Source organism: Tupaia chinensis, unplaced genomic scaffold (genome assembly GCF_000334495.1).
Source record: "Tupaia chinensis unplaced genomic scaffold, TupChi_1.0 Scaffold143868_1, whole genome shotgun sequence".
In the NCBI taxonomy this organism is placed as follows: domain Eukaryota; kingdom Metazoa; phylum Chordata; class Mammalia; order Scandentia; family Tupaiidae; genus Tupaia; species Tupaia belangeri.
Window position 1 is genome coordinate 162770 of NW_006203719.1, and position 16776 is coordinate 179545.

The following is a 16776-nucleotide window of genomic DNA, read 5'->3' on the forward strand; positions in this document are numbered from 1 at the left end:
GGAACTCTGTGTGTGTGTGTGTGTGTGTGTGTGTGTGTGTGTAAGTAGCGGTTGAAAAGGGTCGGATACTTTTTCACTGATAAAAATGGAATGAGATCTCGGGGGACCAGCAGTTAGCATAATGGCTATGTCGCTGGACTCCCACGTTGTTGACCGTGGTTCGCGTCCCAGACCCGGTGGCTTAAAACTCACGCTGGGTGCATGTGTGTGCGTGCCCAAGATCCTGAGAGGAGAATGGAGGAGAAGGGATTGCTGCATGACCATCCCCCCTGGGGGGTGATTTCTCGCTTTCTGTTTCTCTGTCTCTGTCTGTCTGGCGAGCGCACGTGCCCTATAGCAAAAACCTCTCCAAAAAAAAAAAAACCCTTAACCACTATACAGCCTGCTGGCTCCTGTTTTTATTTTTCTATAGGGTGTATGTGCTTTCTGGAGAGAGAGAGAGAGACAGAGAGAAAGAAAGAACTCACTCCCTGTGGGGTTATGAGCATGCTGCAATTCTTTCTCCTCCATTTTCCTCTTTAGATTTTTAGTAAGCATGCACACATACTTACTAAAAATGTATATATAATATATAAAACTGATTTATATATGATATTTGAGGAAATGTTCATTCAAGTCCTTCACCCATTTTTTATGTTTTTTTTTGTTGCTGTATAGTTATGAGATTTCTTAGCATATTTTCAATATTAACCCCTTATCACATATACAATCTGCAAATATTTCTCCCATTTCCATTTCTCTCTTGGAATTTTGGACATGCGGACACAAACATATTTTAAGCTGCCAGGTCTAGAACATGAACCATGTAGTCAGCCATGTGAGATCCAACTACCTTAACCTCAGTCCCAACTTTTGGCCAAATAGGGATATGTTTTAAGAAATAAGTCATTATCTAGTTTTGTCATTGTGCAAACATCATAAAGTGTATTTATGCAAGCCTACAGCATACCTACACAAACTATAAATATTATCTATTATCTAGAGTTTCCAAAAATTCTTCAGCTGCTTTCACATAAGCCCTCACCGTCTTGCCCCTCACTTTCACATTATGTAATAAATAATAATTCTTGAATTCCTCAGTCCATGCAGAGCTAGCAGCAACTTGAAATTGCAGTCAGATTCAGCTTTTTGTTTCAACATCAAAAACAAACTGTCAATATCACAAACAAACTTTCATCCATAATCATCATGGTGCCTCTGTGTCTAGCCTTCAATCAAAGTAACTAGAAGTTCCTCCATATCTGACATAGGACTTTCTGGAATTTTTGTTAGTCTCATTGCCTTCAACAAATCAGATCCTTAAACAGCTTCCCTCATTTTGTTCTTGTTTTCAAGATTATAACTAAAATAGAAGGTGATTTTCCACCTTTATAGTCCTTACTTCTTATTTTTTAAAAAGGTTTTACCTTAGAGTGTGTACACTTGCTGGGGAGAGAGAGACAGAGACAGTGAGAGGGAAAGTGTGAAATCACACCCCCAAGAGGATGGCTACACTACAATTCCTTCTCCTCCATTTTCTTCCTTGGGCATGCACGAAAAGTGCCCTGTGTGATTTTTTTTTTTTTTTTTTCTTTACCAGAGGTGAAATACTTTCATTTTACAGTTGTCTTTAAAATTGCAAAGGCACTGGGACCAGCAGTTGGCGTAATGCCTATGTCACTGAACTCCCATGTAGTCAACCACGGTTCAAGTCCTGGACCAGGTGGCTTATACTCACACCAGGCGCATGTGAATGTGTGCCCTGGATCCTGAGAAGAAAATGAAGGAGAAGGGATTACGGCGTGGCCACCCCAACCCCACCCCACCCCCCACTCCCGAAAAGTGATTTCTCACTTTCTGTCTCTCTTTCTGGCAAACACATGCACCCTATAGCAAAAATTTAAAAAAATTAAAAATAAATAAATAAAAAAACTCTCAAAAAAAATTGCGAAGACACTATATTCTTTGTGTAAAAACATTAGTACAGATAGATATGCTTTCAAGAAAACAATTACATAGACCCTTTAAAAAATGCTCTTTATTATATGGTGAGGCTGCTTGGAAAAGAGCCACATCTAAGCTGATTCCTATACTATTCTAGCACTCTGTATCTTTTGGTTCAAAGTATAGTTACTGTCATCATCATTGTAATCATGTGTTCCTGCTTTCTTATATGTTTCATAATACACATATTGACAAGTTTATCACTTAATGTTCCATTGGTTTATCAGCCTTTTCTGTGGGTTTATCAGCCTTTGCTGCGGGTTCATCAGCAGGTTGGACAGGCTGTGCCTTTCTCTGTGGTCTTTCTTCAAGGCCCTCCAGGAATGGAGACACATCATCATCACCATAGATTGTAGACTCCAAGTCTTTACCAACAATTCCAATGGAAATATTCTTTGTAGTTAGGTCCTGCTCTGCAGGAAGAGTCTCTCTTAAGGCACACAGACCATGTTTAACCAGTTCATTTATATTATAGTCCATCAATTCAGACATATGTCTCTCCAAGTAAGTACAAGCTGACAGAACGGGCTCCAATAGACATAACTCTGCAGTCAAAATAGTTAGCAAATGGCCAAGTTTGGAAAATGTGAGGGCCCATATCATTATAACCAGCAATGAGCAGCCCAACCCCATATGGTCTCAGGCCATATCGTTATGTTAGTATCTGTTTCGCTTCCAATTAGAGATATAAGCTGAGGCACAGGAAGTGGTCTAGTAAATACAAATCTGGAATCTAAACCCTCTTGGTGCACAAAATTACCTAACACTCCAGCATCCGCAGTAAGCCCTGCAATTGAGATACCAATATGGTTGTTAACATGGAGAATATTTTTTTGATGAACAGCTAGCTCTGACTATGCCCTCTTCCGTGCAACCAACATAGCATGGGTCTTTGATTTCAGACCAACTGTGGCTGAACCTGGCTTAACAGCTTTCATAGCATATTTAATTTGATGAATCCTGCCCTGAGGACTCCAAACAGTGACATCATTGTCATACTGGTTTTGAAACATGGTTCCGGCACCAACCTGGTTGCAGTCTCCAGCAAACCTATGACTCAAGGAGGCTGCCCTGTATGATTTTGAAGCCCTCAGGTTGGGGACCCAAACTGCTGTTGGCCGTGTAGTAGTCCAGTGATGTAACCACTACACTATCTGCTGGTCCCTGTCCTTAATCGCGTTTGTTTCTAGATAAATCAATTGATGTGGCCTCTTGTTGGCAACAGCGGCAATGGATTTTTTTATGCTCAAGGCCATAATTTATTTTTAAAAAAACTTGAGTTTTTATTAAGCATAGCAGAATATCATACAATCGAGAGTCATAGTAAACTTAGAGATGTATGAGGTTGCTGTGACCTAACAGGGTCTTACAATAAAATTTTTTTATAAGTAGAAGCATACACTAAATAACCATAAAAGGTATACTATAGCAAATAACACAAATCACAAACTTACTCTTTTATTATTGTTATCAGGCATTACATCCTATACATACTTGTATGTTCTATACTTTTGTAAGACTGGCAGTGCCGTAGGTTTGCTTTCACCAACACGAGCACAAACGTGAATAATGTACTGTGATATGGCACTATAATGGCCATAATATAACTAGACAATAGGAATTTTCCAGCTACGGGATCAGCAGATGGCATAGTGGGTATGTCACTGGACTCCCACGAAGCTGACCATGGTTCAAGTCCCAGACCTGGAAACTTGAAACTCAATGCTGGGCATGTGTGCATGCATGTCGGGATCCTGAGAGGAGATGGAGGAGAAGGTATTGTGGTGTAGCCATTCCCTGGAGGGTGATTTCTCTCTTTCTGTCTGTTTCTCTCTCTTTCTCCAGAGAGCACATGCTCCTATAGCAAAAATCTCTCTCAAAAATAAAAAATAAAAAGGGAAAAGCTTTCCAGCTCCATTAGAATCTTGTGGGACCACTGCTGTAATACATACAGTCATTGGTGACTGAAACATTATCATGTGACATGTGACTACACTAACATCTTCACCACAGTAAGTCTTACAATCCAGAAACACAGGAGCTTCCCATTTGTGTCTTCTTTAATTTCTTTCAGCAATATTTTGTAGTTGTCAGTGTACAAGTCTTTCAACTCCTTGGTTTGATGTATTCTTGACTATTGTATTCTTTTTGATGTTATTGTTTATGGAAAATGTTTATTGTTAGTACATTGAAATGCAACTGATTTTTGTGTATCAATTTTGTACTGAAATTCTATTAAATTTGCTTATAAATTCTAAACTTTTTTTGGCATCTGTGTGAAATCTTCAGAGTCTTCCAAGATCATGTCATCTGTGAACACAGATACTTTTACTTCTTTTTTCCTTGTTTATTTTTTCTCACTATGACTTCCAGGTCTATGTCGAATATAAGTTATTAGAGTGTGCATAGTTGTCACGTTCCTGATATTAAAGGAATACCTTTCAGCCTTCCGCCATCAAGAATGACATTAGCGATGGACTTTCTTATGTTGAGGTAGTTTTCCCCTGTTCCTACTTTGTATTTTTATCATGAAAGGATGTTGAATTTTGTCAACTGCTTTTTTGTATAAATGAAATGATTACATGGTTTTGTCATCCATTTTGTTAATGTGACCTATTACATTGATTTTTTAAATTTTTATATGTTAAACCATTCATTCATAGAAATAAATCCCACTTGTTTATTGTGTATAGTTTTCTCACACATTGTTGAATCCCACTTGCTAATATTTTGTTAGGAAGTATTGCATCAGAATTCATAAGAGAGATTATTCTATAGTTTTATTTTCTTGTAATGGCTTAGGTCTTGGTATCAGGTTAATGATGATCATATGGAATACACTCAGAAGTGTTCATTTCTTTTCAATTTCTTCAAAAATTTTAAAGATGATTGGTGTTGATTTTTCTTTACATGCTTGGTAGAATTTGCCAGTGAAGCCATCTGGTCCAGGAATTTTCCATTTGTTTTAATGTTGTTTATCAGTTTTATTATTCCCTCTCATTGGTGATATTACTTATTTGAGTTTTACCTTTTTTTCTAAGTTGATCTACCTAAGTGTTTCTCGATTTTGTTTATTTCAAAAGTCTATCGTTTTCCTTACTCTCTATTTCATTTACCTCTGCTATATTCTACATTTTTTTTTCTTACACCTCTATGTTTTTTTCCTAGTTCCTTGAGGTATAAGGAAAGGTGATTGATTTGAGAGATTTCTTCTGTTTTTCAGCGTCAGCAACTAAAGCTATACATTTCTCTTAGCATGTTGCACCACCACCACCTTCCAGTTTGTTCTGTTGTACTCCTGTTTTCATCAGCCCTGAGGCACTCTCTTTTTAATCTCCTCTTTGACCCATTTTGTTTGAGTATGTTGTTTATTTCCATATATTTGAAGCAGCTTTCCTTCTGCTATTGATTTCCAGTTTCATCCCATTGTTATCTAAAAAGATATTTTATATAATTTCAATATTTTAAAAATTCAGTAAGAATATTTTGTGACTTAACTAGTGAGCTGTCCTGGGGAACGCTTTATGTGCACTTAAGAACGTTGATTCTGCTGTTTTAGAGTGGAGTGTTCTGTATGCCTGGTGCGTCCAGACCGTTCATGATATTGATTAAGTCCTCTGCTTTCTCACTGGTATTCCGTCTGGATGGCCTGTTATTTAAAGTGGAGAATTAAGGTCTCCTGGTTTTATTTCCAGTAATGCTATTATTATTATTTCCATTCCAATTCTGTCAATATTTATGTCATATATTTCTAAGCTCTGATATTTGGTTTTCCATGTATTTATAATTGCTATATCATCTTGGGCGAATTGATCTTTTTTATTATTACATAATAAACATACATTAACCTCTGTATCTTGCAACAGTTTTTAACTTAAAGTTAATTTTTTCTTTTGCCACCCTGATTTTTGTTACCATTTGTAGAGAATATTTCTTTCTATTCATTTACTTTAAGCCTATGTGTGCCCTTTTTTAATCGTGCATAGTTTATTTATTTATTTTTATGTTTTCCCACATTTACTTTACATATATGTCATAGTTCTTGACAGTTAATAAACAACTTTCAAAATGTCAAAAAACTGAATTTTAAAGATAATTTGTGAAATATTTGTTATAATTTTGTTTGTGACTCTATAACAACAGAGACAAAATGGTTTTAAATATTTTTGAGACAACATTTACATTTACTTAAACTATTGCCAAGCAAACACCCAGCACACAATTCACTTATGAACCTTCCCAACTCAGCTCTGCCTACCAAGTATTCTGTGATAAACCATCTGCTAGCAACGATCAGTCTTTTTTTCTTCCTTCAAAGTCTTCCTCAATATAATCCTCTGGTTGTGGTTGCTCTTTTGTAATCTCTACTGATTACAATGCTGGGCTGGAAATGTCCACGTTATTTTATGATACAAATTCTTTCATATGGCTTCTCTAATCCTCTCTGCCAGGCAGAACGGTTTACGGTGCCAGACCATCTTTCAAGAGCTTCTGTTGGCTTACTTGAGATCAACCTTAGTTCCATAGTTTTCTGGTTTAATCTTCAGATATGACATTCCAGTCAAAGCCATCAATAACAAGTATTTCCAATTTCTGATTCAGGGTAACAGGCATTATTGAACTTATGCAAATAACCATTCTGCCACAAAATAAAAATATTTCTAGATATTTTCCAATTCCAGAGGGGTCAGGAAGGGAGAAAAGTTTATGCTTCCATTGGAAAAACAAACAAACAAGAAGAAAAAAAAAATTTAATAAATTGCTGAATGTATCAACAGCTCAAAAGAACCAAAATCTTTGCATTGGGAAAACAAAGCACAGTAAAAACAAAATCAGTAATGTTTTACTCAAAAGTCATAAAATTCTACTTCACCAGTTCAGTCTTATGTAATTAATCTCTGTTCTGTTGAATTTGCAGTGTTGTTGTGGTCCAATCATCCAATTAAATTCTGGAAGTTAACACTCAACGTTATTATTGATATTTCTTGTCCCTAGCATTAAGTTGGTCATTTTCTTGGTTTATTTTTGTTCTCTTATTTCTGTCTGTGTGTCTTTAGTTTTCCTGGTAAAGCACTCCTTTCAGAACTTCTTGAAGAGCTGGTCTGGTGTTGCTAAATTCTTTCGTGTTTTGTTTATCTGAGAATGATTTTATCTTTTCTTCCCATATTAAGGATAATCTTGCTGGGTATAGTATGTGTGCCCTTTGATCTAATTTAATCCTCTTGTAGATAGCATATGTTGAATATCCTTTTTAAAATCTATTCAGCAAATTCATGTCTTCTGATTGAGGCGTTTAATCAATTCATATTTAAAATAATTACTAATAGAGAAAGGTTTACTATGACATTCTAATAATAGATTTCTGTAAGCTTTGGAGCTTTTCTGTCCCTTCTTTTTTCTCGGAGTGACTTTAATTTTGTTTTATTTTGTGTGTGTATATCCTGTAAACATTTTCTTTATTATTACCACTGTGATGGCACATGACATTTTAAAGTTATAACAATTTCTTTTAAACTGATAACTTTAATTGTATATGTTGGGGCAAAAGAATTCTGCCTCTGTGGTTCACTGAAAATCACTGACGATATAAGATTAATAAGAGAAAAGGCATGCAAATTTATTTAAAGTATGCATATGTATACGGAAACCTTTGTATTGAAGACCCATAGATACAAGAGAAGCTATCCGATTTTATGATTTGATGAAGCAGGGACATCATCTATGTGCATAGACAAAAGCAGTATGAGATGATGAGAATAGACTGAATAGGGAAACCTAGCAAAATCTATCTGCTTAGATTTTTCATGGCCTTTGTATGCATCGTTTCTTCTTCCCAGGAATGAGGTGGACACCTCTGCAATGAGGGTCTTGTTCTTTATCTACTATCAGACAAAGTAGGTCAGAGAATTTCTTTATGTCCCACTCTTACACAGAAATGTAGGAGGAAGCTACAGTAGCATTTTTAGGTTTCAGAGAGGCTTTAGGCAAAGGGGTTCTAGTTTCTATGACCTTCCAAAAAGGGATTCTAGATTCTGTGCTTTGTCTCGGGGCAGAATTCAGGATGAGAGACAAAAGGGCAGGAAGGTCAGAGAGAAACAATTCTGAGGCCTGTGCATTGAGGGTATTGTCATCTGAGCTCCAAAACTCTATTCCTTCATAATTCAGTTTCCCATACTTTACGTTGCTGATGTCACATGTTATACATGACATACTCATCAACCTAGATGTGATGGAACCAGCAGATGGTGTAAAGGCTACATCACTCGACTCCCACATAGTCAACTGCTGTTGGAGTCCCATACCAGGTGGCTTGAAAGTCACACCAGGCATGTGTGCATGCATGCTCAAAATCCTGGCGGGGGGGGGGCGGATAGAGGCAACAGTATTGTGGCGTGGTCATACCCCTGGGGGGCAGTGATTTCTCGCTTCCTATCTCTCTGATTAGCACACACTGCCTATAGCAAAAATCTCTCTTTAAAAAAAAAAAAAGGGAGAAAGGCAGTTGGCGTGGTGGTTAAAGGCACTGGACTCACACATGTTCCACTGTTGTTCAAGTTCTGGACCTGTTGGCTTGCTTTCTCACTTTCCCTCCCTCTCTCTCTGATCAAACTGGAAAACAATAATAATAATAACAAATAAAGTTAAATAAAATAATGAAAATTAACAGAGATGTATGTGTGTGTATGTGTGTGTATTTATCTTTTAAATTCTTTACAAGAATTAGGTGTATTTAGGCACTAGAAATTGCAATTATGTAGGTTACTATTTTTTTCCATGTGTTTATTTTTACCAGGTAATTATATATTGGGGGATGACCGCACCACAATCCCTTCTCCATTCTCCTCTCGGGATCTTGGGCACACACACACACACGCGCCCGGCGTGAGTTTTATTTTATATTTTTATGGGCTTCTGTTGCTGGCTAGTATCCGTGTCTACCTGTAGACTCACTTTAGCATTTCCTGTAGGGCATATCTACTGGTAACAAATGCTCTTATATTTTGATTATCTAAGCAAGTCTTTGTTTCTCCTTTCTAAGGATAGTTTTGCTGCACATAGTTGACATGCTGACAGGGTTTTGTTTTTTCCCACCACTTTGAATACATTATCCCAGATCCTCTAAATTGCTAGGTTCCTGCAAAAAAAAACTCATTATCTTATAGAATCACCATTTCATGTAATAAATCATTTTTCTTGAGCTGCTTTCAAGATTCCTTTTCTTTAATGATGATACTTCTTATTCTCTTTGAATTTATGATTAAATGTGTCGAGTTTTCTGAATTTGTATGCCTTTTCTTTTTCTCAAATTAGTGAGTTTTTGGCTATTATTTCTTCCCATACACTCTGTGCCTTCTTTTCTCTCTACTATCTTTCTAAAACTTCCACAATGCAAATATTTGTATACTTGATGGTATCTTTTAAGTCTCTTGGGCGCTATTCATTCTCATGCATTCATTTTCCTTTTTGCTTCTCGAACTTGATGATTTTAAACCTGTCTTCAAATTTACTTACTCTTTCTTCTTGATTAATGTTGTTCTTAAACTCCTCTAGTAAATTTTTTAGTTTCATTATTGCATTATTCAACTCCAAATTTTTTGTTTGATTCTTTTTAAAATTTCCATCTCCTGGTTAAAACACTCATTTTTTTCAATTTTTCAAAAAATTTCTCTTTAGTCATCTGTGTTCAACTTTAGCTCACTGAGAATTTTAAAAATTGTTATCTTAAATTCTTTGTTAAGTAGTTCAAATATCTGCATTTATTTAGAATTGGTTTCTGGAGAATTATTTTGTCTTATTGATTGTGGCATGTTTCCCAGTTTCTTTGTATGCCATGTGGCCTTTTGTTGAGATTTTGGGCTTTTTATAAAACAATAATCTCTCCAAGTTTTTATAAACTGACTTTATGCAAAAGAAAACTTTCACCAATCTGCCCAGCTAGAAGTTCTAAAATCTCAAACTTTTTCTAGGTTTGTGATTTTGCTTTTAAATTTTCAAGAAACAGTGATGCACAATCTGATTAATAAAATGAAAAGCATAATTATTCAGAATTATTAAAGCATTACTTTTGGTTATAGGGAAGTTTTTCTGAAAGAAGAAATAACTGAGTTACAAAGATAAATAAGGATCATGCAAATGAAAGAAGTGAGGAGATTGTGGGAGGTATATGGTCATTCAAAGCAGAGAAAAGTAATAGGCCAAGGCATAGAATTTATAAGTGATGCCTCAGATGGATCCCAAACTTCAGCAGTGAAATATTACTTTCAGGGACCAAAATGAAGATTTTATGCTAAGACTTCTCCCTCCATATTCATTTCTAGTGCAAAGAGTTACTTTTGTCTGCTACTTCTGTCTCCTCTCCATTTCTCTCTGTCTTTTCTTTCTTTTTTCTTTTCTTTTTCAAGGTAAAGTATTCTTCTGGGCTCACAAGCCCCTTCTTTATAGTGCTAATGGATGCCTTTCCCCACTCTTTTAGGAAAGTCACAAGCCCAGGCCCATCCTCCGTTGGATCCCGAATTTCAGCTGTGAAATATTACTTTCATGTTGCATGGTTTTCATTTTTTACTTTTTAAAATAAAAATCTAAAGTTCTTTTATTATCATTTTTATTCTTTTTATTTTATTTTTTCTTCTTTCCTTTTCTCTAATTCTATTCTTTTTTCTTTATTTTTATTCATTGACTGCTCAGCCTCTAGGTCCACCTGAACAGGATCCAAACATCTGAAGACGAGTAGGATTAGAATATTCCTTTATTCCCACTGAATCTGATGCACAAAGAGTGAAAATGGAACAGAAGAGGGATTGCAGATCATCTTCTCCTGCAAGCCTCTTGAAGATTAAACTTCAGGAATTAGGAAGAAATACACCATCCATCAGATAACTAGAAATTACTACAGGGTCACAAGAAATATGGTAAAGCAAGAGAATGCCTCTCCTCCAAGAGAAAATAATAACTCCTATTCATCCTCATACAGTATGATGAAATTCATGGAAATGTAAGATAAAGAATTTAGAATTTTCATAGTGACAAAGCAATCAGAGATCGAAGAGAAGAGTGACAATCAACTGCCGAAGAGGCAGGAGAAAGGAGCTGATGAGTTTTAGGAGGTGAGGAAATTCTTACAAAATCTAAAAGAGGAAATACATACTATAAAAAAGAAATAAATGGAGAGATGTTAGAGATGAAGGCTATAATACAGGAAGTCAAAAACTCCCTTGAAAGTATTAAAAGCAGACTAGACCATGCATAAAATAGAATTTCAGATGCTAAAGATAAAATCATTGGCCTAGAAAAATCCACCACATAGACTGAGAAAATTGCCCTCCCCCCCAAAAAAAATAATATTCAGGAAGTACTAGATACCATCAAACAGCCAAACATCCAGATATTTGGTATCCCTGAAGGGTAAGACTCATAAGGGCATTGATAATCTATTCCATGAAATCCTGCAAGAAAACTTTCCAAACTTAGGCATTCAAAGATCCAGTCCCAAGAAATACAAAGGACCCCAAATGGGATCAATGCAAGAAGATCTTCTCTAAGGCACAGTATAGCCAGACTAACCAAAACCACAGACAAAGACAAGATACTAAGATTGGCAAGAAAGAAATATCAAGTTACCTACAAAGGATTATCCCATCAGGCTGACAGCAGACCTCTCATCAGAAACAATGCAATAGAGGAAAGAATGGAAAAATATATTCAAAGTGTTAAGGGAAAAGCAAATTCAACCTATAATTCTGTACCCAGCAAGATTATCCTTCATATGGGAAGAAAAGACAAGAACATTCTCAGATAGAGAAAACCTGAATTTATCAACACCAGACCAGATCTCCAAGAAGTTCTGCAGGGAGTGCTATACCAGAAAAACTGAATACAGACATACAGTATAAGAGTTCAAAAACTGAGACCAGCAGTTAGCATAATGGCTATGTCACTGGACTCCCATGTAGTAGACTGTGGTTTGAGTCCCAGACCCAGTGGCTTAAACTCGCACTAGGTGTGTGTCCAAGATCACAAGAAGAGAATGGAGGAGAAGGGATTGTGGCATGGCGATCCCTCCAGGGGGTGATTTCTCATTTTCTGTCTCTCTGTCTCTCTCTGTCTTTCTGGTGAGCTCACATACCCTATAAGCAAAAACCACTTAAAAAAAAAAAAAAAGAAAGAAAGAAACCCACTGGGAAGAGTTCAAAAACTAAGAAAATGGCCAACTTAATCATAGAGACAAGTCTGGAGTTAAATATTATAGCCCAGATTTTAATCAGGAGGATATAACAACAACAGAAGATAGATTAAGTACATGAGACTGAACTGGCAAAATAGAATTTTATGACTTTTTACTAAAACATTGCTGATTTTCTTTTAGTCTTTCTTTGTTTTCCAGTGTTAAGGATTTTTGTCCTGTCTTGAGCTGCCAATGAGTTCATGTACTTACTATATGACCAGAATAATAACCTGTTTCCTGACTTTAAGTTTTAAGCAAAGTTCCTTAGCATTTCTTTGATTTATCAAAGCTAAAACTGATTTTCTTGAAATTAAAAAATATACTGAAAAATACCAATTTAATGACCATAGGTCATTAAGGTCAGCTAGGTGCTACCTTATTGTATATTCATTTTACTTAGAGTTTTGTGCCTAAAATCAAACATGTACTCACAAGTATATATATATATATCATAAATATATATTTATGAAACTAGAAATGAAAAGTTATTGACAATAACATGTATGATTAAGCCACTATGCAGTACATTCTGGATGGAAAATCACATTTTGTATGCTGTGACAATGCTCAGTGAATGAATGCAAATTAATTAATTAATTAATTAAAAATAAAAAGGAGAAAAAAGATATATGTGATTCAATGTAATATAAAAAAGGTTATAATAATAAATAAAATTAAATTTAAAAAGAAATAGGGAATAATATATATAAGCATTTAAGAAGAAATGGAAAGTTATTTGTTGATGATAACATGCATGATGAAGCCTCTTTACAGTGCATTCCCAATGAGAAATTGCATTTTGTATGCTGTGATGATGTTCCATGAATGAATGTAAAATAAATAAATTTTTAAAAAAGAAAAATACAGAACATATAAGTGATGCAGTTAAGGGTGAGAAAATGCAATTGATGAATATTGCTGGAGCGAGAGAGAGGGAGAGAAGTCTAAAGAGCCTAACACAAACTTAGACAGAGAAGTGTAAGTTAAACATTTTTTAATTTTACGTGTTTTTCTCCCTGTTCTGGCCTGGCCTTGTTCTTTTCTCTACCTAGACCACACTTCTAAGCTTTATTGCCCTGAACACTCCACTTTCTCCTCCTACACCAAACGTATGTCTCCTCCTAGGTGAGGAGTTTGATAAGTTTTTCAGTATCTACCTCCTTCTATTGGGCAGAGTTAATCAGTTCTTTTCCTGAAGTTTTTGATGCTATAGTATACATTGAAATATCTCTTTAAATTCCCAAAATACACATCTCTTTAAAATCAGTAAATGTAAGTTTATGGATTTAAAAGAAATCTGAAATACAGTGCATTGAAAAACATTTCCAGCAGGTGGCATGGTGGTTAAAGTGCTGGACTCCCTCATCACCAACCATGGCTGAAGTCCTGAACCATATGGCTTACTTTCTCACTTTCCCTCTATATCTTTCTTTCTCTGGTGAGCATGTATACCCTATAACAAACTTTTAAAATAATAATAATTAATAAAATAAATAATTTTTTAAAAAATAAGAATATTTTATATTTTAAAGGCAACACCTTCAGAGCAGAGTAAAGCAAGCTTATAAATCAAAAATGGAGTAGTCTTTGGCTTTTTCTGCATAGTATCATTAATAGTAATAGTATCATTTAGTCTGAGTATTCTCTGATCTATTATTACAATACTAGAGCTTAAATTAGTTCTATTGCTTAATATAAGTTCCTCTAACTTGCTCATTTATCATCCATAAGTTAATATTTGTAGAGTCCCTACCACGTATAAAGCTGTGTAGTAGGTGGCACAGGTAAGTAGGATATTGTTAAAAACACGGTAACAATTTAATTGGAGGTATATGACATATCTGAACAACTGTGTACACAGCCTGAGCAACACTAGCTGAAAGGAGAGAATGTACAACTTTCTAAGGATACTGCAATAAGGCTGCATGGAAGAGGCAGCATCGGAGCTGGTCCTGGAAAAAGGAATCAAATTTCAGTTAGAAGTGATAAGTTTATTACATTCAGATTCATTATTTATCCAAAAATTAGCAAAAGAAATCTTGTTTAGAGAACACATACAATGCAGGTCAGAGGTGGGAAATAAGCATTTTAGAAATATGTTGGGAACAGAGTGGCTACCGAAAAACAATTTAATGTTGGGTTTTCATTTTAGTAGTCAAAGGGGAAAACTGATAGCTTTTGATCAGAGTAACGACATCGCCAAAGTTGGTCTTTGGGAGTTTCATTTCTACAATATTGTGCGGTTGAAATTAGAGGAAGAGGAGAAAAGCAAAATTGAAGTAACCACTATTTTAAAAGTTAATGCATAAGTCTATGTATACAGCAATGAAGCTAAGATCATGACAATAGGACTGAAAACACTTCACTAATAAAAGAAACACTTTGGTAAAAATCATTAGTGTATTCTTACTGTATTACTGGTACGTTATTAACGCTGTCATTTTTGTGCTATACTTTTTCTTTCTAAATGCTCTAAAAATATGACCACACAGTCCCAGAGTATTCCAAAATACTCAACTAGTGCTAGAAAATGACTCATGCCTGCTTAGACTTCTATGAGAAAAACTACAAGACCAAAGTGTTCCTTTCAAATGGGTTTGTTCTCATGCCTAAAGTTGTCCCCAAATACCAATTAAACAGTAGGCTCAGAAAAGAATGGAATATCAAAACATAGTTGAGGGCCATCTCCATGGCCTGATGACTAAGGCAGCCAAATCCCATATGGTCAGCTGTGTGGTTCAAGTGCCAGACCCGGCCACTTGAGAAACAAACTGAGCATATGCACATGCATGCCCAAAACCTTGGAGAGAGAAGTAGAGAAGGTATCATGGGGGGACCATTCCCCATGGGGGTGGTGCTTTCTCTTCTCCCTCTCTCTCTCTCTCTCTCTGCCTTTTCTGGCAGGAACTCACACTCTGGCAAAGAAAACAAAACAAACAAAATGCACATAGATACATTTGATTCTTTTATTATATTTGCATAAAACTGCATTTTAAGTGTAGGTTGGATGATATTATGAAGAATCTTGCATTTGCCAAGAAAAAAAAATGTTTTCATCAAACCACTCTCTCATGAGAAAAGATCTTTCTAGGAAATGGTGTTTCCATACGAAGTTCTATACATTCTTTCTAGTCACACTCCAGCCTTTTCTAATAATAATAATAATAATAATAATTTATTACAATATACAACAGAGTTTTTTTAATTGAAGCATAATATGCTTACATAAAGCTATACATACCATAACTGTACTGCTAGCTAAAGGTTTAAAAGCTGAACACTCCTATAAAACAGAGCTCAAATCAAGAAATAGCACACTACCAGTAATGAGAAGCTGCCCCATGCTTTCGCGTAGTCCCTACCTCCTCCTGCAAAAAAATGACCTTTCCAACTTCTAATCCATTAACTTAGTTTTACCCACCTTTACGCTATTATGAAATCAAACCATGAGTATTTCTTTCTCTGGAATATACACTCTGGTTTACTACCTATAGTCATAGGTCACTAATTCTCATTGCTATATTCAGGTTGTGTGTTACTTACCCAAAATGCTAATACTTGAAGATTTCAGATTTGAGATTTCATTTTTTATTTTAGAATAAAATAAAATAAATTAATTTGTATTTATGTAATAGAATAAAAGATATTCTATCATATAAAATAGATGGAATCCAAATCTGAACACAGAATTCAATAATGCTTCACGTACACCCAAACACATAGTCTGAGGGTAATTTTATACGATAGTTTTGTATTGCTGCACTTTGACTGACTCATTGTGGCCATGTGTAGAATTTTCCACTTGTGGCATGATGTTGACATTTAAGGTTTCCAATTTTGGACCATTTTAGGTTTTGGCTTTTCAGATTAGAAATGTTCAAACTGTAGTGTTTCACTGTGCAATTACATCATAATTTTATTTGAGTATTGATGTATAACAGGATTCATTTACCTGTTTCTCACTGGTCAGCTGGCTATTTTTATAAATAAAGTATTGGAACACTGCCATGTTCACTCACCTACATAGTGTTTGCTGATATGTATACAAGGCTGCCAAATTTACCATCTGGCTGTCTACAGGAAAAGTCTACTAGTCTCTGCTTGTAGGATTCCATTATGTGAATATGTCATACTAATTGAGTAGTCCTTTTAAAATTATTCAAAATGTTGCATCTATAAAATTTGAGCACATGACTTTGGGTATATGAGGGATGGAATTAGGGTCACAACGGAGTGTGGATATTTTGCCTTAGCAGATACTGCTGAATAGTTTTTGAAAATGGTTTTACCAAAGTGACACTCATTAGTGATAAATTTCAGTCTTTCAAAATCTTTGCCTATACTTGGCATCTCTCATCTATTTAATTTTAACCATCCTGGTCAGTATGTCTTATGATATCTTATTGTGGGTTTTATTTACAATTTCTTGGTTACTAAGGAAGTTGAGCTTCTTTTTATGTTTATTGGCCATTTGGGTATGCTCTTTCATGAAATGTCTATTCAAGTTGTGACCAATTTTTCTTCTCATTCACTTGGAGGTTCTTTTGTTTGTTTTACATCCCGGGTGAGGC

At 35.4% G+C, this 16776-nt stretch overlaps 1 pseudogene; it reads right to left on the reverse strand.

Annotated features, from left to right (window-relative positions):
* Window positions 1-2187: 2187 nt before the first annotated feature.
* On the reverse strand, window positions 2188-2996 carry LOC102491443 (proteasome subunit alpha type-1 pseudogene; annotated as a pseudogene).
* Window positions 2997-16776: the final 13780 nt, after the last annotated feature.